At 49.1% G+C, this 26,337-nt stretch overlaps 1 protein-coding gene across 1 annotated transcript in view; it reads right to left on the bottom strand.

Annotated features, from left to right (window-relative positions):
* Positions 1-26,337, bottom strand: part of Spsb4 (splA/ryanodine receptor domain and SOCS box containing 4) — a 73,234-nt gene that overhangs the window by 11,957 nt on the left and 34,940 nt on the right. The gene's annotated exons all lie outside the window — the stretch shown is intronic.

The raw sequence follows: 26,337 nt of genomic DNA, 5'->3' as shown, positions 1-26,337 counted from the left end.
CCAAGAAAGACTATGGACCCCACGTTACCAGGTTCCCCCCAAACGGAGGTGAGGACCCTGCAAGCGGAGGGGTCACATGATTTCCAGGCCCACCCAGTCCTAGAAAGAAAGGGCAGGCAGAGCTTTTGTGCTCTGGGATCTGAACTCTACAAGACTTCACTAAATGCTGAGAAAAATGAAATATCTGATAAAAAATGCCTTCAACATCTGTTTTCCCACAGACCCAGACCCAAACATCTTATTTCTTATTTTACTACAGACAAGGTATGGCAGACATTAAGGGTTTATGAGCCAAAAATGTATTGGCAGGAAGAAAAATTGACAGAGAAAATTAAACTCTCTCTCTCTTTTGGGGGGGGTATATGCTAATTAGGTAGTGGCAAAACCAGTTTCCCAAAGTGACAAAGACTGAGAATCCCAATGATCTTGGTTAGTCATTGCCCAGCTTGCCCAGGACCTGCAGCAGCTGCCCTTGATGAACTCTGTCAGCACACCACCCGACCTGACTTGGTTTACACTCTGGCTCTTGCTGGGTTCCACAGCCATCCCAGAGCCAGTGGCAGAGCTTGACCACTCAGAGGACTGAGGGGGACAGAATCTGGCACCCCCTAAACCCATGCAGGTCACTGATAGGGTAGCTCAGGTGAGTGGACAGAGGACACCTGTTAAACCCACGCAGAGTCATTGGTAGGATGCTCAGGTGAGTGGCAGGGCCGAGGACACATCTATGAATTTAGTTGCACAGTTCAGTGGAGAGAGACAAGGATACTGGCTGTGCCATAAACTCACTGAGAGGAATACACCAGGAGCCAGCTCTGCTAATACGTTTGCTGCTGCAGCAGGCGCCACTTTAACCTTCTAGAACTCTTCTACCCTTCACACACCTTAGCATCTGCCTCCACATCCAAGGAACCTCTGGGCTGAGGAGGAGTCCCTGGGGACAGTCACCCAGGTGGAGGTGTTAGCCCAGGTCCTGGTGGCCACACCCTGTGGATATTCTTGGACTATGCTTCTCCACCATTGGAAAAGCTGGTGGGTCTCTTCTTCCAAGGGAGCAAAAACATTTTGACAATTTTAACAGAGCCCAGAGCAGTGTAGCATCTAAGGAGGAAATGGCTTTGGACAGCAGAGTCCTAGGTTTCCACCATAAGGAACCCCAGGGTCTTCCAAGGAACAAGACTTTGGTTCTACCTCACCAGCCGTATGGTGTGAGAAGTGAATGGAGACAGAGTTGAAGACTAGCGGATGGGAAGAGCACACTCTTGGTTTGGATTGAATCAGAGTGAGAACACTGCAGTTCTTATCCTTATAAAGCACCGTCTTTTCCAAGGACCTTTATAAACATCCCATTTACTGCAGGAGTGAACCATTCCAAAAACTCACTCAAGGAATAATGAGGCCCCGAGAACCGCTCTACCCCAGGATGGGACACTCAGGAAACTGGGGGAGCTGCTGACTTGCCTTTACACTGGCATTCTCACGCCTCTTTGCTTGGCTGCAGTTCCCACAGCAACGTCCTGCAGTCTGTGCCCCTTCCTGACTCAGCAGCCCAGCCTGGGAGTCAAGGAGAGCCACGTTGTGAGCATTCACCTTGCAATAGACACTATGTTCAGAAACTTTGACACAGCATTTTCCTGTCTCTTCAAAGAGAAGTTGTGCAATCACTGAATTGAATGCTACCAACAAAGTTCCAAAATAGTGCATGGCAATGGATGCCTGCTGACTTTCCTGGTCCTGGCTTCGGTTTCCTCCAGTCATAGGAAATGATTTAACTTGCTTTGTTTTAATGAGTGGACTGTGTTAACCCACCAAGCCCTAATGGAAAGAACTTTAAACAGTCGCAAAAATGCTGAGGTTTCTTTAATATGTTCAATCACATATGTCCCTCATTCCACTCAGGCTTTGATGGGGTAGCTGGGGAGAGGTGCTGGAGGCTGGAAATAGAATTCAGGCCCTTAGATAGACAGCTTCCTGAGGCTGATTACTGATAGAACTGTCACAGGGCAGAACAAATACTCCCGAAGGCTGCACTGCAGAGGGCCAGTAAGGTTGGGTAGGTTACTGATGGCTGGGTAGCAAAAAAGGAGGTGCTTTCCCTGGGGCAGGGAAATGAGGGAGTGAGGCAGGGGATGGAGTCCCTGTGAGGAAAATGTGCCTCACCATGGGAGCCTGCATTAAGACCCCATTTAGCAACACCGATTAAGGAGCTATAAATAGCACCCAGCTTGTCTCCAAGGCCATAAAACACACTTCCTTGCATTGCTCCCAGCCTTCAGCCTGCTCTGCTTAATTGAGACTCAAAATAAAATACCTGGAAGGCCACTGTCTGACAGAGCACCTTTGTTGTCATAGTGACCAGTCATCAGGACCAAGATGAGCTAAGGCTTGATGAAGGGCTGCTGGGGGTGGGGCACAGGAGGAGGAGGAGGGAAGGGTTGTTTAAAAAAATCACCAAGGAAGCCTGAAATAACAATTCTACACTGAAGACCCTTGAGACATCAGACTACTGCCTGTAACGCTTGCAAAAAACAGGGGTCTCACTTAACCTATCATCTTTTCCAGCTCGTGCTTGACACACTGTGATCAAAGAAGCAGGAAATGGACCTGACAGGCCTTTGAAGGGAGTGTGAGTTCTGGCTAAGTCCTTGAATTGCCAGGTGACCTTGGGTCTGTGCCCCGCCTTCTACTGTGTAAGCGTCAACCTTCCAGTACAAACAAGAGGCCGAGTGAGGTCTCTGAGTTCTTGATGCACAGTTGAGGCTCTTAACCAGAACCGCTGCTGGCAAAAGCGAACAGAGATGCTCCATATGCTGAGTCATCTCCAAGGCACACATCGGGGTGTACCCTGCTGTCTGTGTCATTGGGAAATACCTGAGAAGACCATCCAAGAATCCAACCACCTCAGTGGCCTCTGGAGAGGGTGGCTGGACACAGAAGTGGGCAGACTTACCACTGTCATGCTCTGATTAAACCTTATGGATGCTTTTCAATAGGGAAACCTAAAATATTGGGGGGGGGGAAACAAAACAAAACAACCAACCAACAAACAAACAAAAAAACCTGCCCACCTGAGGCGGAATTCCCAGGTTTTGATGAGTACAGTCAGCTACATTAGCAAGCCCAGCTTCTGTGAACTCTGGAGAGACCTATCTGGGCTCTGCCTCCCACTATGAGCCCTTGCTCAGATCTCTTGCGCTCTGCAGTGTCTCTGTAAAGCCTCCCTGCCTTTGTAGCCTCTGTGTCTCTGTACACGCTGACCCCTCCTCTGCGATGTCTTCCATGGCTTTCTCCACCTAGCAGTCTCCACTTACACTAATATCCCTGCTGTGTGTCCCTCCACAACTCCCTCTCCACTGCACTTCCTACCCCTTATTGATGCTCGCCTGACCAATCCTAATTTGGCGGCTGCCCCGGTAAACTGGGGACACTTTGAGACAGGTCGTTGGTTTGAGTATTAGTGGCCTCTGAACAGAAAGCTGCTCTCTGAAATCCTCTGCACAGATAGGCCATTGTTCAGTGGCCTTTCTTGTCGATCGTCCACCAAAACCCTGGGGTTCCTGCTCTCATCTGATCTCTGGCCTCACTGGCACGCCAGGCTAGTTGATTATTAACATCTGGAGCAAAGCGCAGGGAAGAAGGGAAAACCCCTCAGCAGGAAATACACCCAGTAGATGCAAGCTGTGGGCTTCTCGCTGCTCTGCCACCGGGGGCTAGTTCACTCTGTAGAACGCCCATGGAAAGGTGGGGTGTGCATCTTCACCTCAGCTGCCTCCCTTTTTGCTGCCCATGGTAGCCAGACATCCATGCAAAGCATTCCAAGCCTAGGATCCTGGTTTCTACTATGTCATCAGCTGTGCCACTTAACTAAGCCCAGGACCACTTGCAGTTCCCGTCTTTAATGCAAAGCCCTTGGCCCAGAGTCTCCAAGAACCTCATCACCTGGACCCTGTATCTAAACTCTTTTTTCCCCAGTAGTAGGAATTGGAGCCCCTCACATGCTAGGGAAGATGGTCATCACTGAGCTACACATCCAGAATTCTTCTTTTCAGCTTTTGGGTTGGTGTAAGCTCTCACTAAGTTACGCAGGCTAGACTGGCACTCTCTCGGTAGCTCTGGCAGTCCTGTCCGTGTGATCCTCTTGCCCGGGCCTCCTGAGTAGCTAGGATTGCAGGCTTGCACCACCTGACCCTGTCCTTTCTGGAATGCCAAACACCAGTCTTAGTTGAGTAGAACAGTGAGAGAAGCCACTATGAGGAAACACAAATCTTCCCTTCACATCAAGAGACAGAAGGAGGGAGTGTGAGGATGCCCATGAGACCCAGGATGGGGTTCAGACATTATGCACATTCTGGGGGAGCCCACCAGCCTGGGAGAATCCCTCCATCTAGCTCACTATGTGAAGATACCAGTGGGATGTCTTCAACCAGACTTTAACCCGACAGGAGAGGCGGGGGGCAGATCACAGAGTACACCCAACCTCCTCTGTACCACTGAAGACAACTTCTTGAATGAAAAGGCCCTGCTGGCCAGCCTACAGCTTCACTTTGGTTTACATGAAAGAGAAATCATTGTTAACTTCTATCCTGCTAACTCGTACGTTGGTTACTAATGGGTTTCTGTGAGTTTTGCCTGCAGCTTCCTTACATCCTCTTTGGTAAAATGCCTACAGCTCTGGAGCTGAGCAAACAGCGATTGGTTCAGTGCGGACTGAAGAGACCCAATCAAAGAGGACTATAGGACTTGGGCAATGCTGGTGCAAACTTCTGGTTCCTTAGGGCTCAAACTTGTTTTGGGATTTGGTCCCAACCATGCAGAACAGGTTCAAAGGTGGTCTACAACCCTGTGGCAGGGGGTCTAAGGTAATATGGAAGCACTGTATTTACTTGGGGAGCAATGTTTCATGTCAGTTGGGAGCATGGCAGCTTAAAGCGCAGTAAGACGCTACAGTGAATCGGGACGGAGGGGAGACCAGAACTGTTCAGAGATAGTCAGAAAAACAGACCCCGGCGGAGGTGCTGTAGTCAGATGCAGCAGCCAGAGCAAGAACTGGCCTAGCACTAGTCAGCAAGAAAAACACATTCATTCCCTTTCCTAATTGTAGCACCCTGGGTCAGGTGTTCTGTTCCTTACAAGAGAACAAAGCAGCCCTCTGTGTTAGGCTGCTCTAGACCCTGACCTTGGACTACAGTCACAGGTAGATGTCTGCAGAGTGATGAGGTATTCGGAGGCTTTCTGCTCTGCTCTCTGAAGGCGGGTCTACTCATTGCTTTTGTGGTGCTGAAGCCAGTCTGTGTTGAAACACTAGAAGCTGGAGTCTGAGGTCCAGGGGCAACAGACAGAAGCTCTGGGGAAGGGTGGGGCTGTCACCTGAGGGCTGGCTTTCTCTGCCACTTTTATTCCATCCCAGCTTCCAGCCTATCAGATGGTGATACCGACATTTAGGACAGGCCTTCTTCCCCTCCCTCTTGCTCTACCAAATGTCAGTCCGCTTTGGAAATGCCCTCCCAGAGGTTCGATGGATAAATCTTTCCACCTGGTCAGGTTGACTATCCAGTTTGGCCATCACAGTGGGCATGGGATGCGAGGTGACCTAAAGGGCCCCAGGTCAGAGGACAGCAGAGGACTAGCCCAAGTGCACTGTTGGAGAGGAAGAGTGACTTTTAGGAAGGGCTGAGGGACTCTAGAAAACCTCCACTGCCGTCATCACCCGTGCCTCAAAACCCATCTAAGCATTCTTCTTCGTGTTCACTGCAGCACAGTATGGAAACGATGTGTTTGAAGGATGCCTCCAGAAAGATCAGTCTACAAAGAGCTGCAGAACTAAGGATCTGTTACCGAGGAAGCTGAAGGGGTAGCTGCTCTCTGCTACTGTGCCTGGGGAACAACACCGACTGGAACTCTGGGCTCCCACTTTCAAAGTGGAGTCTCTCCCATTGGCCCAAGACTGATGTCTATCTAGCTGTCTTTGCTTTTATTTGCAGTCCCTGTTAAGCAAAAGCAATGCCACCAGGTGGCAATGAGGAGTTACCTCGTGTGGTGTGGAATTCTAAGTGGACATCGTGGATTTGCTTTCATGCAGACGTACTTTGACTTTGGCTCAAAAGGTGAATAGGATATGTAACTATGATCAATTTGACCATCATTCTATTAGCAAACCACTGAATTATAATTGGGACTATGCACATGGCCTCTGCATCACTCACTCTCCTCTCCTGCTTCAGTGCTGGGGGATTGAACCCAGGGTAATATGCATGCTAGGCAACCGCTTTACCCTCAAGCTGTACCCCCAGTCCCTGCCCTATGTACCTCTTTCTAACCCTGCCAATGAGTGACCGGACTCTGCCAGATACTAGCTGTGTGTCCTTGGCAAGTCAATTTTGTTTTGTTTTGTTTTTTCGGAGCTCAGGAGTATCTGTCATGGCGGGCTCCATGCATTCTGCACAGGGCTCTCATGAATCGCACAGGAGGTGTCCAATAAACCTCGGATGAATTAATGCAATGAGGTGCCTAGTGAAATACTCAGCATAATATCTGAAGTAAACCAACGAGTGACAGTTAAAGGCAAAAGGGAAGAGATCTACAGAAAACAACAACAACAAACCAAAACCAAAACCAAAAAAGAACAGGTAGAAAAGAGACTTTGCAGGAGATGAGACTCAGTGGGAGGCCAGAAATCACAGTGCATGGGTGGCTGTCCACAGACTTACTGCAGGAGACTAATCCTTTTTAATTTCGGGTTAAAACATGCCCTCCCTGCCAGGTACTTTTGTGCCAAAGCTCTTCTAGAATGCTCTCTACCTTGTGGCTAACTTTGCAGGAGCATTCCCACTCAGACCTCATCCTTGATGCTGAAGTCTGCGGTTCAGCATTTGACTTCGCCTTCAGCCTCATGGCCTCATTCTCTGTTCTCTGTCAGCTGGCTTGGACACTAGTGTCCCTCCACCTCCAGGGGTGGAATCCTGAGTCTGCCCTTCCCCCTAGAGCCACGAGGCCTTGTCAGGGGCACCGAATTCTCTGTGAGGGAGCACTGGTTCGCTTCAGACCTCCTCAACTGTAGCAGTACAAATTATGTGACGCTTTATTTTCCCCAGCTTGTAGAGGTAGAGCTAGCACCTCATAAAGTGACGGGGAAATGTGTGGCTGGTTTCGTAAACCAGCCTACAAAGGCTCGCTTGTGCTGAGCTAGCCACGCAGCCTGTGCAGGCTCCAAAGATGTCTCACAGGCCTGCCCAGGTCTGGGCAGTGAGGTCCACAGACAGCATGGCCCGCCTGACACCAGCCACCTGTGTGCAGGCCACAGGGCCTGGCAGCCCCTCTACCCTGCCATGCCGTCTGCTCTAATGGACCTGCAGAACCTCAGCTGCCAAAATCAATAGCCACCAGGGATCGTTAGACTCTGTGCTTGGGAGGCTTCAAAAGAGCTTCTGTAGCTGGTCAGAGGGAGCCACCCAGGAGCTGTCCACAGCACAGCTTGGCAGTGTCTGGGTCACCACCGGCTGGCTTGAGCAGGCTCCCCTCACATCACAGAATCCACCCATGACTCCCCTCCTGCCAGAGTCCTGCATTCCTTCCTTTCCTCTGAGAAGTGAAGGCTGCCTGGCTTCACAACCACTGCTCCTGCCTGGCATGCCTGGAACATCTCCACTCTGGACTACCCTTGCCTGTACCAGCCCTGCATAAGAGCTGTAACTCTGCAGCCACAGCGACTGATCTTATCCACAAGCTGATGGCCCTCACTGCCTGGACCCCTCATTCAGCAGCTAATCAGACCCTTCTGGGTGAGGCTGATTAATTAATGCCAGGATTATTTATTTCATTGACACCTCACTTACTTAAGATGGCTGGAGAAAGAGCCCTTTCAACATCAGTGAATTTTCCTCATCAGCTCTCATCTTAAAGGAACAGCGCGTGTTTTAGTTTGATATCTCTGGGTGGGAGTTTTCTAAAATGCCTATGCCTTCACCTTAAATAATGATCGCTTTAAATAACCAGCTCCATTTTGGATGGCTCAAAATTAGAAAAGGAAAAGGTCAGTTTTGGTGCCGTGCCTTGCTCTGTGTGGCTTCCGAGGCCAGGGCAGTGTGCCGCTTCTCCAGAAGGGCCTTCCATGACAATTCTCAGAGGTCTTTGCTGTCTGTCCCTGCAGGTCCTGGAGGCAGGTAGTCAGACTGTGAGGCAGCAGTGGCCCCGCCCACCTCTAGCTTCCCACCGATCCTCACTTGCAGCTTCTACTCTGAGTACCAGAGGGAGGCAGGCGGCCACAGGTGTCCACTTGAGTAGCTTGTCCGTGAACTTCAGTGTGCCTCTGGAAGACCTTTAACAGACTGCTGAGTAGAAGCATGCTCCTCCCAAGGCCCCAGGGAACTCTTCCAGCCATTCCTGTGTCCACGCTTCCTCAGTCAGGGACCCCACTGTAAGCACTTGTGTCTTACCTGAATAGCTCTGGAATCTGTCCGAGTGACTTGCTTCAGGGGTGTGGCTTCCCCCAAGCCCTCCACTGTGGCATCCTGCTTAGGATTAACTGCATTTTGGAAGGGCACACTGGACTAAGACTGGGTGGGATCCATCTGCCAGCTGCTATCATCAGAGGATGACCTTTGGCACCTGTGGGGACTCCAAAGCTTGCGGCAAAGAGTAATCCCTCATCACGGGAAGACAGAGACACCAAAGAGACTTAAGGAACATGTAGGACAGGCACGCCACTGGTTTTTCCAAGTGACCGCATCTGATATAGGCCGGCATGGAGCTCTCCTTCCATGTTCCAGTTGAGGGCCTAGGCCAAGAGTGGTGTCAGGGCAGTGAGCACAGAGGCAGACAGGATGCTGGGGCTTTGGGCAGGAGGGCCTGGGAAACTCTGCAGTCCAGGCAAGAGTCCTGCAGGCCGGGAGATCGATGAGTTGCGCCAATCGGAGCCCTCCTGGTGATGACCTCCTTGGGCCTCCACTCTGGCGACAAGGCATTCAGAGCCACGCCTGGTCCTGAGAGAAAATGAGTGTAATGCCGCTCCTATCCCAAAGTATCCTCACCAGAAAGTCTTCCAAGCTGAAGGTTTTACTTCCTGCACGCTTGCTTTGGCATTTGGGAGGCAATACCTGCCTCCTCGGCCTTGCTTCCTGCCACGTCCCCTGCATGCCACCCTTCACCATCACCTCGGCTCTTCTACTGTGTGAACCGGCTCTTCTTACCTCAGGGCCTTGGCCCACACTCATTTTCTACTGTGAACACCTGCCTTTTCCCCTCCCCATCACTGACTCTCACCCGTTAAATCCTCTTCTGTGTCTCACAGGGTCCCTGTGCTAACCGTCTATGGCCCTCAGGAAGACCAGGCTCCTGTCACACTCCCCTCCTACGTCTCTATTTCTCCCACATGCTGCCCCCCCATAGAAGTAACGACATGATAATTTCTGCAATTGGTTAAGGGATATCTGTCCTCTGCTGAGTTTCCTCCTTGGACTGGCATCCCTCTCTCTGTTCCCTGCATTGTTATCGATGACAGCAGTGACATGCATGCACTCTGCCAGCCAGTGACTATACTTTTCACTTATCTGGGCCACTTCAGCCTGCTACCTGTCCTAACTCCGATCCCTGGTCTTTCAACCTAGACATGCCTTTTGTATTAGTTACTATGGTAAAACACCATGACCCGGTTGGTTGGGGTTTACAGTTCTGGATAAGAGTCCATCACTCTCACAGCAGGGTAGCATGGCACCAAGCAGCCTTGGCAACTGGAACAGCAAGCTGAGAGCTCGCATCTTGAACTGCAAGCAGGAAGCAGAGAGTGGAACAAGTTGGTGTCCAGTAACGGAATTCCTCCAACAGGGCCATACTTCCTAAGCCTCCCCAAACACAGCCGCTACCTGCAGACTATGACTACAGGGGCAGCCATCTCATTCAAACCTTAATAACACATTCCCTGCCCAACCCATGCATGGATGAATCAAATGAACACATAGAAGATTTAGAATACCAGGTAACCCACGTGAGAGCCACCGGCACCCTACTGCCCAGCCATCAAGACCCCAAGAGGAGTGTCCATGGATTACAAGGCTCGGGGTAGGCAGGCTACCCGCCACAGTACTGTGAGCTGACAAGCATCCTTCTATGCGCTGGGGGATATCCTGAAATGTCTCCAGTGAGCCCTGGCCAATGAGTGAAATGAAGTCATCAGGGCAATTGCCACATTCCATGTTCAGCAAGTAGCTATATCAATTTAGCTTTTTTGGAAAGGTAAAAAATATATTCATCAAGTAGTAAGAACCTAGGTGTCCATTATTTGGGGAAACAGCAAGCAAGTTACAACAGGAGCCCTTAGCAGAGATCTCCATGTGTTTGTTGGTCCTGTGCTTGCTGTTTATACCTGTTACAATATTTGTACCGCAGGAAAAGTTGGGCAAGTATGAGTTGTTTCCACTTTAGAACTGAGCCAGGGCCTTCAAACGGCTGAGAATTTGTCTAGGGTTCTAGAATTAGCATGGCTTGCTGGGAGGTGGTGGCACACACCTTTAATTCCAGTGCATGGGAGGCAGAGGCAGGTAGATCTCAGTGAGTTTGAGGTTAACATGGTCTACAAAGTGAGTTCCAGGACAGCTAGGACTACTACAGAGAAACCCTGTCTTTAAAAACAAAAAAGAAAAACAACAACAACAAAACAACAGAAACAAACCAAAACAAAATCTAGCATGGCTCAACTAGGCAGTTGGACTCTCAAGCCTCTGTCACAGCTGTGGAATAAGATGTCAGGCAGCTATCCTCAAGTCTGAAGGAGCACATGTTGCCATAGAAACTGGGAGGTCAGCCACTGGTGCTGCTGGTGGAGGTCCTCAGAGCCTTTGGTCAAACCGTCCCCAATATCCCAGACTAGGGGTCTGCTGAAGGGAGACAAGGAAGGGTGGTTCCTTGGGCTACTTGGCCCTGGGGATTACAAAACAGCAGGGTCATCCAGGAGGGGTATGGTCATCACCAAGGGACAAGGACTGGGCTATGGGGTTCACATTCCCTTATACGAAGTGGCTCTTCTGGGTGGTATTCCTCTGGGTCAGTCCCCTTGACCTATGGCAAGCCATTACAGACACAAGCTTTGGAGGAAGATGCTCTTCCCTCCCTGCTTGGCTATGCAGCATCTCCCTACAGAGGAGCAGCTCTTGTGTGAGCCCTGGAAAGAGGGCTCGGACCACTTCCCAGTGGGCTGGGAAGGCTACACCATAGTGTTCAGGACCAGGCTACAAGTCATGAGTACCCAGGGTCCTTTCCCCTTATCTCACAGGCCACTGGCCACACCCAGGTCCCAGACTTGACGGACCCAGTTCACAGACTCTCCTCCCTCTCACACATACCAGACCCTGGGTCTCACCTATTCCAGTCATCTTGTCCACTCATCTAACCCCTTTGCTCATAAGGTTGAATGCCCCACATGCTGGTTTCCTGATGATGTCACAACAGAATATTTGGGCTCTGGAGGCCCAAAGCCTAAGGTGAAGGCACAGCCAGGGGCAGCATCTTCTGAGGGTTGTGAAGGAGACTACTGTGTCTGGTCCCTAGCTTCTACTGGCTTATCAACCATGTTTAGTATAGCTTGGTTGGTGTATACAACCTGCTGGTCTCTGGCCTCTGCCATCAAGTTCACATGCATTACCCATGTGTGTCAAGTTCCCCTGTCTCCTAAGGACACTAGTCACAGAAATTAAAGCCCTCCCACGTGATCTCATCTTAATTCACCACAACTACAATGACTTCATTTCTAAGTAAGGTCATTTTCTGAGATACTGGATGTCAGGACTTCAACACATGACGTCGAGGAAGAGCCTCTGTCTAGGTGAAGCAAGAGCAGATGCGGTCCTGAGGGGAAGCACGTGGCATGTTGATGAGATGCCTTCCATAAATCATGAAGGAATGAGGGAGCCGTGTGTACAGCTCAGAGGCAGCCACAGGAGCCACCCACTGCATGTGGTCAGTGCAGCTGCTGCCACGATGGCGGCTTCTGGAGCCTGGACTATCAAACACGTTGCTGGCCACAGTCTGGCTGCTGTGTAGTTCAAACCTGTCCCTGTCAGAAGGGGACTCTTGGAAGGAAGGTGACCAAGGCTGTATGTTTTAGAACTCAACTCAAGCAAAACTGGGAGTCAAGCTTGGCCCCAGCATCAGCCAATGCCATGCCTTGTTCTTAACTAAATGTAAGTTCACAATAAAACCCCGCTCCAACAACACTAGCAAGTATTCCTCGCAAGGTATAAATTCTCCTGGAAGGAAGTGTTCCCTCAGACCTGAGATTCTACAGGAGACTCCCATCCGAGGCTCTAATGTGTACACTTTAGATTACAGGAAAGTCCTTTCTGCAGGTGGCGTTCAGCATCGACAATCTTAAAACAGCTCATGGGCTTGGCTCATTACTTTTACTTCTAGCCACTCACCACGCTGATACAAATTCAATAGGATGAATAGGAGAAAGAAAAACATGTTATTTATAAAAAGGAAAGTTAGGAACAACCTCGGTGTACAAAATATAGGACAGTTAAGTTATAGTACAACCAAATAGTGACCTAGTATTTAATCATCAAAAAACAGTATGATTCCACAAACACCACTATTACTTATCTCATTGTTCTAGATGATCCAAGCAATTAGGTAGGAAGAGGAGGACAAAATTGTCATTAGCTGTAGACAATGCAGCAAAATGCCTGGACCTCCCTAGAGATCCCTAAGAGCTTTACTAAGGAAGTAAGAATTCAGTGAGGCCGTTCATTATAGCCTGGTAAGATCTGCTTCTCTCTAAGATAAACAACATGTTAGGAAATATAACAGAAGGTAGGATTCCTTTCATAATAAAACCACAAAGATTAACTACCTAGAGATAAACACAACAAGAATTGCCTAAGACTCATGGGAGTAAAAATGCAAAGACACTGAAGGCCATAATAGAAAGCTTGAAAGAGAACAGCATTTTTTATGCTCAGATGGGCATGCTCAATGACTGGCTACATCACCTACTCCCCAGAATAACATATAAACAGAGTATAATCTCAAAATATCAAGAGGACTTTGGAGACCTTAACGTAACTGATTAAAGTTTATCTGGAAAAATAAACACAAAAGAAGAAACAGAAGAATGCTCCGAGAGAGGAAGTAGGGGTGGTCCTACCAGTTATCGGAACATGTCATCACAGCACTACAGCAATTAGAGCCACTTGCTACTGAGCACTGGACAGGACTGGACAGACTAACCAATGGAACCCAGCCTCTATAGGAACTGGTAAACACCTCTTGGCTGCTGCGGTGGTTTGAAAGAAAACAGCCCCCATAGGCTCCTATATTTGACTGTTGGGTTCCCAGTTGGCGGACTATTCAGGAAGGGTTAGGATGTTGACCTTGATGGAGGAGGTGTGTCACTGGAGGTGACCAAAACCCTGGCACACACAACTTGAGGGAGGAAGGTTTGTTTCTATCTTGCAGTCTGAGGGTACCGTCCCTCACAGTGGGAAGGCACGGGGGCCCTAGCTGTGGTGGACAGAATGGGAGGCAGTTGGTCATTTTTCCCCCAGTTTCCTTCTCTTTCAGTACAGGATCCCCAGCCCATGGGATGTGTCACCCATATCTCTTCCTCAGTTACACCTCTCTGGGAACATTCTCACAGACCAGAGTTTTGTTCTAAATCCTGTTGAGCTGGCAATCAAGATTAGCCATCACAGAACCCAATAATTTAATACCTTTACCATCTCAACTGTCCACTGCACTGTGGTTCCGACTTTTGCAGTATGAAGCAAAGCAGTCAACCTAGCAGGAAACTGCCTCCTTCTCTTTCACAATTCTGCAGATCCATACGTCTTAGCAGCCCGGTATGTTGTTTGTGTTTCTTTTCTTATTGAGTATAGTCGCACAAATGAAGAACTCAACGCGGTCTCTTCAGCAAATCTGAAGAGCCAGAATCACTCATCTGACATGCCAGAGCCACTATTCAGTGAGGCAAGCTTTCCTAGAACACAGCCACTACAGTTATGTAACAGCTGATCCGATGACCTGATAGCTTCAGAGAGACTAGCAGCGTGGTGTAGAGCATGGAGGTACCAGACAAAGGGCTCACTCAGGTCCTGGGAGAGCAAGAGTGGACAGCGACAGATTGCATTACTCTACTCAGAGTGGCATGAGATTTAGAACTTATAATTTATTTCTTGAATTTTGCATTTGACACTTAGGGTACCATGGGTTGGTCATTTTTTTCCTCAAAAAGTTATTTTAATGATCTAATATCATCATCATCATTTTGCCACTTGACTGGAGGCTTCCTGACTTGCTCTGTGGTACTGGGCATGTGTTGGCTCCTTGTCTGGTCCTTCCTCCCACATGTAGACACCTGCAGATCCCAGAACCCACCATCCCTCACATGACATGGGGAAGTCAATTTGTCTCCTATGGGCAAGCAGCAGAACCCACCGTCCCTCATGTGATGGGGGAGTCCATCTGTTTCCTATGGAAAAATAGCTCAAAGTCAGAGGGGAGAAAGGAAAAGAAAGCCTGAGCATGTGGTGAGAAACATGCCTGCTGCAGGAACATAATTACTGTGGTTTGAGGGCTATCACCATGAGTCTAGGGTGGTACAGCTCAGCCCCTTTTGCATGGTGGGTCTCAGAATCAACAGAGACCAAGGCTAACTTCAGTGGTAGACTATGTGAGGACAGAAAGACACAAGTTCACACAGGAGCTAAAAGACCCCTGCAGGTAGCCTGGCTCCTGTCACCATCACAGACATCAAGGCAGGCTGGAACCATGGGAAATGGTATTTCAGGGTTATGAATTGGGAAGCTATTTACAGAAGACAAAATGCTAAGTAAGCATGGGGGAAGTAGACATGGAAAGACCAGTGGGCTGTGCCTTCAGCTGCCAGTCAGGGGAAAGTGTTGCCCACCTTAACTACGAGCCAGTCCATGTACATACGAGCCCTATGTGACACACTTTGCCAGGACCTTGAAACAAGAGAATTGATGGATGGGTTCAAAGCTACAGAGAGAAATTTGCAAAGTTAAAGGGAATATACATTTAATGTAATTATCTGCCCCCAAAGAGCACAAGTCCACATGACCAGATCCACCGAGTTCACACCCACTGTGATCCGTTTAACATATTCCAACACATTTACTAAGCTGTCACCAAACGTGCAAGGTGTGACAAAGTGTTGCTCTCTGTCTGGCCTCTGCCTTCCCGTTCACGTGTAGTCTACATGCTTGTCCAAGTTTCCCCATCTCCTAATGACATTAGTCACTGAGATTAGGGCCCACCCAAGTGACCTCATCTTAACTAACCATACAACCACAATGACTTCATTTTTAAATAAGGTCACTTTTTGAGATTCTGGATATTAGGGCTTCAACGTATGAATTCAGCACAAGTTATAACAGACAGAGAACACAAGGAACACAGACTCAGGAACCCATTGGTCTCCAACCCCTAAGAAGTCTAACCCTGGGCTTAGATAAAAATCCTTTAGGGATTTCCAGGCCTTGACTTTGGAGTAGACTGAAGGCCAGACATGCTTACAGCAGTCCCCTGGCTGTCAACCAAATGGACCCCAGATTTACACTAAGGTCACATGCACACTGTGGTCCCTTCCTCAGTGTGGAAGAGTGGCTATGGCCCTCAGGGCCAGCTCCACCTGACCTATTGCAGTTCCAGCCTCCCTGCTCTGCAGATCTCCTAGAAGGGCTCTTCCTTGCATTGCAGGTCCAAGCTGCTCTCAGCAAACTGGGGAGGCCCCAGCACTGTTCATCCGCCACCACACACAGAGACAAGCAGCCTACCCACCCGGGGTCTGTTCCTCCTGGCAACAGAACCAGCAGACAGGGGAGCAGCAGAGGGTTTGAAGGCCTTAGTCTAGTAAAGCTGGGGGCAGGGAGCAGGTGGGCAGGCGGGCCTGGGTGAGTTCATTGGAGGCCCTGGCCAGCCTCATACATTATGCATTTGTATTCACTGTAGCTATGGCATTCCAGGCAGTGGCCCAAACAATACAGAGGACACAGCTGTTGAGGAGCTTATGGCCTCACATTTTCCCCCTCAGAGCAGCCCGGAAATCCCTTCCTGAACATGCCAGTGTGAAGACTCCCTCCCAGAGTGCAGTGCAGGTCTGGTGGCATCCTCGTGACTAACATCAGACATGTGCCCTGCAGTGGCCCAGGGAGGGTCCCTGCTCTGTCCTTCAACAGGCCTTCTTTCTCATCCTGTCCCTCTCAGACCTCAGTCCTGGCTCTGGCCCAATCTGCCTGTTCTTCTCCCTGTCCCCAACTTGCCTTAGCCTCTTCCCCAGCCTCAAAATCAAATAGGAGCCATTTAGTTCAGCCTCCCATGCTAGTTGGCTAGACCTCAGTACCATACTACTCCCCTGTGATTTAAATACTCCCCCATCTTTCCAGGCCAGGGTGAAACCCTACAAAGGCCCCAAATTTTCTGAAGTGCAATGACCCCTCATATGACAGCAGAAAGACAGACAAGCACATGCAGGGGCATTAAGATAGGTCTCAGGCTAGCTCAAGCAATGAATGCAAGACTTGGGTCAGAAACCATTCAGGATGATGCCCTGAGGGGTAGAAGCTGGGGTGTGGTCAACCTGACAGTGACCAAGGGCTGCTCTCAGGGATAAAGAAAAACCCTGAAAACCCTAGGCTGAGAAGTATTTGCTGGAGCCTGGTCACTGGGTGAGGAGGGGACCGTGAGTCAGCATCAGGGGCCCCAAGGATGAAAGAGCCTCAACCAGCCAGCATCCCAGCCTGCCAGGTAGCTGGCTTTCTCCTGGAGTACAATCAAATGTTTCTACTAAAAGTCTTTCCCTACATGGGTTTGAGGATAATTAAAATAAAAAACGTTTTGCAACAAACATAAGCTAAAACCTGTCCTCATCAAGGCCCCTCTCAAGAACCATCTTCCAGCAGCCTCCTGCCCACCAGCCATCCTCTGAACCGGGCGGCTCTCCCTGGGAGATCACGGGAGCCAGCACAGAGATGGATGCAGCCAAGTTCACATTCAACGATGCATTCATCCCCAGCTTCCCACATGCTCACTCTGCTTACCCAGGGATGGAGATCACAGGGGCAGTTCAACAAGGCTCACAGTCAAAGCGGGGGAGTAACAGAACAGGGCAGCCCGAGGCAGTCAAGGAGGAAGAGCGGTACCAGCCTCCGAGGGTGACCATGCTGACTGCTCCCAGGTCCGGAGGCTGCAGTAGACACTGCTCTGGGAGAAGAGAACACACCCAGCTTCCAACCAAGAACTGGGCAGACCAGGATGGCATGGACCACTTGCCAACTGCCTGCTAAGTTCTGCCTGTACCGTTTACGGGCACCCCAAGTTAGTGGTCGTTCACCTCTACCACCCAGAGAGGAAACTGAGGCACAGGTCAGGGCCGTGACCAGAAGAGGAGCTGTCGGAGGAGATAATCATTTGGTCCAGGTTCAGCAAGGTCTGGTTTGGGCTCTCGATGGCAGGGGCAGGGGAAGTGGGTATAACTCTCTGTGTCAACCGGCAGGGACATCCTGGCTTCTGGTTTGTGCCTGTGCTCCTAAGGCTATGTTCAGACCTGAGGAGTATTCATGAGGGAGGGCAGCACAGCCAGCCTGGCAGCTGGCACATGGCACCCTCCAGCAAAAGAGGATGGTGACTAAGTCACTGTGGTTCTTGAGCCCAGCCATACCAAAGACGGAGTGTTCTGAAAAATCAAATGATCCCTCAGGTGAGCTGGAGTTTGGAATATGGCCAACCTAAGTTTGAGACCTGACTTTGCTACCTATTAACTGGGTAACTGTGGGCAAGTAAGGTGTCTTTCCCCAGGCAGGGTAACCTTATTGCAAAGAGTAAAAGAAAGAAATACCTACCCTTACCTTGTAGCTTTGCTGGGAGATTGACAGCAAGCAAATGTTCCCTACAATCTCCCACATCACTAGAGACATCATCATTGTCACCCCGCCTTAGCTGGCATTTCTGGACTTAGTTCTGGAAAGTCTTGATCCCTATAGATTCCATGAAAGGGAGATGAAGCTATTCCCATCTCCCTGTGGCCACACCCTGCCTTCAGCCTCCGTATCCCTCCTGACCCCTCCTTGGGTGGGGCTCTTGTTACTGCATCACTTTAAGCAATTTAAGCCTGGCTCTACTGCCACCCCAAGCCCATTCCTGGGGTCTATGCTGCAGGTGGTGAGCAGAGCCTTGTCTGGGTAGGAGCATAGATAGAGAAGAGCCCGAGCATCAGACTGGCTTGGAAACAGCACGATGTTGGATGTTTCACGTCACCTCTCTGAGTCTCAGAAAATGGGGAGAATAGCACCCCTGTGCTGTAACCAGGACAAAGGGGAGACTACAGTGTGTGTTGTGCTGGCACTCCTGGGCTCCCATCCCTCTCCTTACCTTGGGGCAGTGCCTAGGCCATTCATTCTGCCTCAGTGTCTCTCCGTACTCTTAGGCGCTGAGACACAGTTACCAATCCCAGGAGGCCACTGGAGATGCTGCACACCCCAGCGCAGGAGTCTGAGTCCTATACTGTACTGGGCATTCCTCTAGGGGGCCAGATGGTATAGCAGAGCCAGCAGCTGCCTTGGTAGAGCCTGGAGAGGGGCCTGATTGCTCAGAATCACCCTGTCTTATCTGGGTGACCCCAGCCAAGCTGAGGCTGGTGCACAGGTGTGTGGACCAGTTCCGTCATCAATGAAGGCTCCCATGTAGTGAGTTCTGACCAGTCCTCCTTGACTGCTTATCTGTCAGTCACTGGTAAAGAATAATACACAGGGTGAATGAGCTCAGACTGATTACCTCTTTCCCTTGCTAATAATGCTAATACTGATGATATCTACTATTTATCAGGCCCTGTCACTCACTTAACATGTGTCACTTCCAGTTCTGAGGCCATGCAAAAGAACCCAGTGTTACCCTGGCATTTGCATATAGGATGCCAAAATGCATAGAGATGCAGTAACTTGTGCTGGCCCCCTGACTGGAGAGAAGGGACACTGAGGTCTGAATAGAGTTCCATCTATTTCAAAACTAATACAGTTTCCTTCAATCCCAGGCTTCACCTAACCCAATGCTGCTAGTTCTGGTTCCCTCAATAGTCCCCAAGTTCACAGCCCTTAGTGCTTGATGTTCCATGGACTGGACTGGACTGGACTGGGAAGGGCAGCAGTGCATGGTGGAGCAGTTTGCAGGTCCTGCTTTGCAAGAGGAAAGTGATGCAGAAGTCACTCTGTCCTGTCACCTTCTCCATGAGTCTCAGACTGTGTCCCTTAGCCATGGAGAATGACCCTGGCTCTGGGCCACCTCTGTATGCTAGGTATTGCCATTGGGCATAATTGTAAGCAAAGCTCAATCCACCCCTTTGCTGGTGAGTGTTACCTGTTACATTACAGACTTCAGTGAAGCCATAGTCAGTGTTAACAGGGACTGGAGGGGAAGGTCCAGCACCTCCCTCTGTTTCTCTGAACCAAAGCTTCTCACTGGTGTGATATGGGAGACTGTTATACATTCTTGCTCCAGCAGGTTTGAGGGTTAATAGTGTGTAAGTGGGTTTCGTGGCTGGGAAGCTGAAGTAGGAGGCAGTATGCCTTTGAGGGGGTTACTCCTCTCCTACATGGTAAACTTTGAGTACTCAGTACTCTGCTCAGACACACTGAGGAGGTGGCGATGGGGCCTGTCCCTGTTTTGCAGGTAAAACTGAGGCTTTGGTTTTAAGCATAATCATGCCTAAGGGCTCAGCCCTGTGGCCTCATTTCTTCTGCAGCTTCCCTCCTACCTAGGAAAATTCAGTAGAGCTATGAAGCATCTTACACTGACTCTGTACGTACACAGTTCCCCTTGGGATCGCTGATTGCCTCTTGACCCTCATATGTGCATGCCCAGCTCCAACACCCATCCTAGCTTGCAGTTCTCCAAGGCAACTGCATCCTGTGGGTTGCTTGGACCCAAAGTCTTGTGGTCAGTAGTGATCCTTCTCTCCCCACAGCCAACCCTGTGGCCCTACTTTCCCATCAGATCCAGCACCCAGCCATTGCTCAGTCTCTTGGTCAGTCACCGTGATTCTTACTGTATGGGAGGCTGCTCTGAGCCAGCCTCCCTGCTTCTCCACTGGTCCTGTACCATATATTTACAACACAAAGTGACCCCCCCATTAATGTATATTGTCACTTCTCATCCCAAAAATTTGTGGTGACCTCACATCCCACTGAGCCACTACACTCGAATTGGCCAGACTCTGTGGCCATTCCTCTCTGGCCCCATCTCTCATCTCATCACCTAGTACTTGCACCTCAGATCCTCTGCTCTTCCGGCTTCTTCTGCCGTGATAGCCTTTTCCTGAAACAACCATATGACTCATTTCCTCTCTTCTGTTTGGGTTCTTTGCTCAAATATTACTTTCTCAGTGCGGCCTTCCTTCCTTAACTACTTACTTAAAATTGCCAGTTCCCACAGCCCCCAACTCTAGTCTTCTCCCTCCCTTTTGTTGATAATGCTTATCATTGGCTAAAGTTTCAGTGTGTCTCTGTCTACCAGTAACACGGGAGCTTCCCGGGGACAAGTAGTTGTGGCTGGTTTGTGCCTGCTGGTCTGTGTCCTCAGGGTTTGCCCTAGTGCTTGGCACACAAAAAGTGCTCACCTAATATCTGCAGAACAACTGGACATCAATTCTGCCTTAACTTACAGATTAATGCAAAACCTATCGAAATTGCAATGTCATGTTTCGCTCATTTAGACAAAGCAACAAAGCAATACAAGAATTCATACTGAGCCACAGAAGACCAGAAATAGCCAAAGCAATCCTGAGAAAGAACACTGCTGGAGGTATTACAGTGCCCAATGTCAAATTATAGTTCAGAACTACAGTGGTAAAGATAGCCTGGTACCGGCATAAAAGCAGACCAATGGGATAGGATGCAAGACCCAAAAATAAATTAGCAAGCAAAGCTGTGCCCAGTTAACTTTTGACAAAGGAGGCATGTAGTGAGATAGTCATTCTGTGGCACTGACCACGCCCATTGGGGGGTGGAGCCATGGGCGGACTCGACCTGTGGAAGGAGGTCTGAGGAAGAGACCCGGCAAAGCTCTCTTGCTGGCGGGACTCGGACAGGAGAGCATCCGGTGGAATTTCCTGGTGTTCATCTGTCTAGGTTGTAAGTTATTTCTCCCTGAATAAACATCTATTCGGCCTATTTGTTTATCCTGATCTTTATTTAATCGCGATAGAGGCAGAAATAAGTAATGGAGAAAAGAGCATATTCAACAACAGTGCTGGCAAAACTGCATTTCTACCTGATGAAGAATGAAATTAGAGATACATCCTCACCTTGTGAAAAAATCAGTTCAAAATGGAAAGGGTCTTAATTTAAAACTGGAAACACTGAAACTTAGAAAACATAGGGGATATTGGGGTAGGTAAGATCTGTTCAAAAGAGCGCCAACAGCTCGGGAACTAGCCGAGAGCAATCAACAGGTGAACCTCATGAAAATGAAGTTACTGCACAGGAAAGGAAACAGAAGAGCCCACAGATAGCCGTAGGATGCGAGAAACTCTCTACCGGCTACACGTCAGACAAGGAGTTCCTATGCAGAATTTACAAAGAATTGTAGACATTAAACATCAAGGAAATAAAACTGCCAATTAACAAACAAGGGGCTAATATGCAGAATTTACAAAGAACTGAAGACATTAAATATCAAGGAAATAAAACTGCCAGCCAACAAATGGGAATAGACAGTTTTCAAAAACAAAGAAACACAAATGGCCAATAATCGTTTTTACAAGTGCTCAATATCCCTAGCCATTAGGGACATGCAAATTAAAACTATTTTCAGATACCCCAAACAGATGGTTATCATCAACAAATCTAACAACAAAAGTTGGAGAGGATGTGGAGAGAAAGGAGCCTATTGTTAGGGGTGTGTGTAAAAATTAATTCACCATTGTGAAAATCAGTTTGGAGATCTTTTTTTAAATTCAAAATAGAATTATCATATTTCACTCCTGGGCATTTACCCTGAGAACACTGTATCATACCATAAAGGTATTTGCACTCCTGTGTTTACTGTTGCTTCATTCACCAAAGCAAAGAACTGAGACCTCTTGTCCACCAATGGATGGTGGTGGACGGACACACACACACACACACACACACACACACACACACACACACACACAGGATACTAATCAGTGCTAGAGAAAAACAAAATTACAAAATTTGCAAAACAACCTGATAGATTTATAATGTGTAATAAATATTAAAAAGGGTTACTCAATCTCAGAAAGAAAAAACCTTCATGCTCTCCCTCATATGTGGAATGTAGTCAACCGTATATGTGTAGATGTAAACGAATGTACATGTGTGTACAGTATAACATGTATAAAGGAGAACAAGATAGGGTAAAGAGAAAGGAACGAGTAAGTCTTAGTGTAGGTGATGGCATCAATTTGAAAGAGGTATAAAATGAATTTTTTTTTTTCTAGTTCTAATTCTGTCATAGATTTTTGGTTTGGGTGACGAGTTAAGTTATAAGAATGTATTTGATAGTGAAGTTGTAAAATCCAATGTGAAACCCTACGGCTTCAGAATGCCTATTCTAACTGTATCGAAGTTCACTGAGATGTAAATACATCGGGGTCTGCTTAATTTTGGTATGTGGTGTTTATTTTATTTGCAATTCTCTTTTTAATACACAAGGAAGTCCAGCCAGGCAGTGCACACCTTTAATTCCAGCACTTGAGAAGCAGAGGCAGGTGGATCTCTGAGAGTTCAAGGCCAGTCAAGTTTACAAAGTGAGTTCCAGGACAGCCAGGAGCAAATGGGACTGGCTGGTGGGAATAAAGATGGAGGTTTAATTCTAGGCAGAACCCCCAGCCCCCTCCATGTGGGAATCAGGGCAGGGGTTAGGATGGGAATTCCTGTTCAGCTTCTTCAAGTAAGCATCAGTGGCCAGTCCTGCCCCCCTCCGCAGGGCGCATGCTCTGTCCAGCCTGTCACTTTGCAAGCAGCAAGAAGAGTGATCCCACAGCAGGGCCTGAAGGGACTCTCCCAAGGTCACAGTGCTGATTAACAGCCGAGCTGTCAACACCCACAGATTCTGGACTGATTCCTGTGAAATCCCTGAAAATTGGTTTTTCCAAGATACCAAGCTTTTGACAAATTCCCCAGAAAATAAGGTAAAGCTTGGGCCAAAAGCATCCATCCCTCATCTGGTTCCTGACCCTAAGGCTGCTGGCAGCCATGGGCCAGCAGCCAAAGTATTTGCTACAGGAGTTCACTATAGGGCTGGGGTGTTGGTGAGGTGACGGCCTGGCTCAGTGGCAGATTGCCTACCTAGCACGTGAGTTCCATCTCTCCACCCTCCGCATTGGGAAAGGGAAGCCATTTCACTCTGGTCGAGAAGGAACCACCAGGTCTGCTCAGACTCGCTCAGGTTCCACCCTAGACTGCCAGCCTGGGCTCTTGCCAACACTGCCCCCACTTGGCAGGTTGGACAGAGTCAGCCCCTCTTCCCACTCCTGGCCTTCTCTCCTTTGGGCGTACCCTTCTGAGGCCTGTGGCACCTGGCATCCCTCTGGACTTTTCTGCTGGGCATGTGGGTTGTTGGACCAGGACTGTGGATGTGGGAACTCTGTTCAGCCTTCATAAAAGTGGGGGGAAACTTGATCAATGCTGGGCTGACCTCTCAGAACGGACAAGGATTCCTCAAAATGCCCCTCCCTTGACAGCCACCCTCTACCTGGGCTGGTGTCAGTCATGGCATGGAGAGGAAGGCTGTCTGTCGGCCTGTGCACCAGCCTCCCAAGCTCCCACAGAGCCTCATTCAGCCACCAGGGAAGCACGCTGCTGATGGGTGAGTGCGGTCCCATGTGTGCCCTGAATACCAAACGTGTGTACAAAAGGGGGCTGCCTCTGTGAAGCTCCATGGGAAACTGTTCCACAGAACCAATCTTAGCTTGGATGACCTTGACAAGGATCTGGGGAAAGGTAGGACCTTAGGAAATAAAACTGAGTTGGGGAGTCCAGAAAGGGAGGCAGGCAAGCAAGGGGGAGTCAATGAGCTCTCTCACAGTGAGCAGACATCAGTTTCCTTATAGTCCCTCCAAGCCCTAAGGCGGAACGCCCCTCAGAGCTGCTGTACAAGGGCCTCTGTGTCCGGGTTGGGGAATATAGAGTGTTAACTTCTGTAAATCCAGGCTGCACCTTGTTGGAGAGGCAATGTCTGCAGAAGATGAAGGCCACGGCAAGGCGGTAGCCACAGGGGTGAGGGCTTGGTGTGGGCACACAGAGCATGTTGAGGAATTAGACTTCTTGCCTTTATATTACTTTGTACACATGAATTTGGAAAACATTAAGAGCATTTAGAGGGCCTGGGAAAATGGCTCAGCTGTTATGCTCCCACATACAAGTAAATACAGACAGACAGACACACGCACACGCATGTGTGTGTGTACACGAGTAGAAAGAGAAAAGGCATGATAAAGTAGGAAAACCCAGCTTTCATCTTGCTGCTGCCAGAAACAACCTTGGCTAATCTGTTCGAAGTCAAGTAGACTCAAGGTTCCATTTTCTTCAGGGTTATGTCCTCTTTGTCTAAAAATACTCAGAAGTGAACCATTCATACATTTTCAATAACATTTACCACAGTGTCTTCTATATTTTTCACTTATTTTATTTTGGTCTACTCTTTGTTGTTATCACTCCAGACTTCACTTGTAATCCAAGCTAGCCTGGAACTTGTGGGAATCCTACTGTCTCAGTCTCCCGAGTGTTGGAACTGCAGGTGTATACCATCACACTTGGCTCGATTGTATCAATTCTCACGGTAACTACTGTCTAAATTAAATTCTGTCGTAAGTTTGTCTGTCTGGGAAAGAACACGGGACACACAGGGCCTGGTGTGGCCTGCAGATGTCAGCAGGCTTCAGAGTCTTGGGATGCACCCCATAGATAAGGAGGTCCCCAGACGCCGGTGGCAGGGTTTTCCATGAGGTAGGCTTTTGTGGTTCCTGTTACTCCATGCTCTTTTGTGTCCCCCAGTGGCATGATGGCAACTTTCCCTGAAAGCCAGCGCTAACAGCAGCCAATGTAAGTGTGAGAGCCTCTCCTCCAATTTCTAAGACAGGTCTTGGGGAGGGGTTTGGACCCGGAGGGCCTGCAAGCTAGGACACCAGTGGGCCACTCCTGGCCCACAGCAGAAAGCAGAGTCAGCTCCCTTGACTCTGCTGTGGCCCAGGCTCTTCCCCATGGACAGCAAAGCTTTAAACCTCGGCTCACTTCCATTTTCCTGCTCACTGAGCAGGACCTAACTTTTGCTTCTAAAGAAAAGCCTATCATTTAGGATTGTAAGTACAAAAGTGTCAAGCACCACCCCGTCACTGACATGGCCAGAACCATCGCTCAGTTCTTCTAAGCAGGTGGCTAGAAACTACTTGCTTCCAGGCTTCTCTTACATGAAAGGAAAACAAACATCTAGTTTTGTTTAAAACTACGTATTAGTGGTATTAGTGGTTTGGATCACAAGTGACCAGACTTAGTATCCACGGACATCCTCTAAAACTCGCAGCAGCTTCCGGGCTAGCTGATCCTGAATTCCACCAGGCTGCCTCCTCAGTGCCTGTGCCCTCCAAATGCAGCATCTGCTGTCTGAATCTTCCATCTCCTCCTCAGCAAACACCAACCTGTCCACCCAGACCAGCTCCTGCCTGACACAGTGGTCACCCATTATCCCTGTACCAGGGAGGATGAGACAGGCAGATTGCTATGAGTTCTAGGGTAGCTTAGCCTGCAACATAGGTTTAGAGTCTGTCTCAAACAAAACAATAATAACAAAAGGAGCCAGCCAACCTCAGGAAAGCTGCCCTGGATTCCAAGGCTGTGGCACGTCGTCAGAGTTCCTGTGTGCTTTGGGTCTGCAGATAGCCCCCACCCCATTACTGATCCTACAGTTATCCAAAGTGCAGCTGTCTGTGGGACTCCCAGTAACAAGGACACTGCCCAGCCCTCTCCAGGGCCCTGGCAGAAAGTAGAAAGTGAATGTTTATAGAAAGAATGAAACACACCCAAAAGAACCAGGGAGGGTGCATGGCCAAGGAGGGCTTCCAGAAGGAGGAAGGCAGGCTGAACACAGGCCGTGCCAGTTTAGGCAATGAGCCAGGCCACTGACTATTACATAGAAAGCACACATTGCAGACCCCGAGGAGACTTTTTCTGTGACTTGATGAAGCATATCCACAATGCCCGGGGTAACCTAAGAGTGGTTCCAGTCCCCAGCCGCTGTTGGTGATTGACAGGGCAGCTGCCTACAAGAGCCCCAAGCCCAGGGCAAGGAGGGGGGCAGCGAGCACTGTGGGCTGCT

The sequence above is a fragment of the Phodopus roborovskii genome, unplaced genomic scaffold (assembly GCF_943737965.1).
Source record: "Phodopus roborovskii unplaced genomic scaffold, PHOROB, whole genome shotgun sequence".
NCBI classification, from domain to species: domain Eukaryota; kingdom Metazoa; phylum Chordata; class Mammalia; order Rodentia; family Cricetidae; genus Phodopus; species Phodopus roborovskii.
Note: the sequence above shows the minus strand (reverse complement) of the source record. Positions and strands in the feature narration are given on the sequence as shown.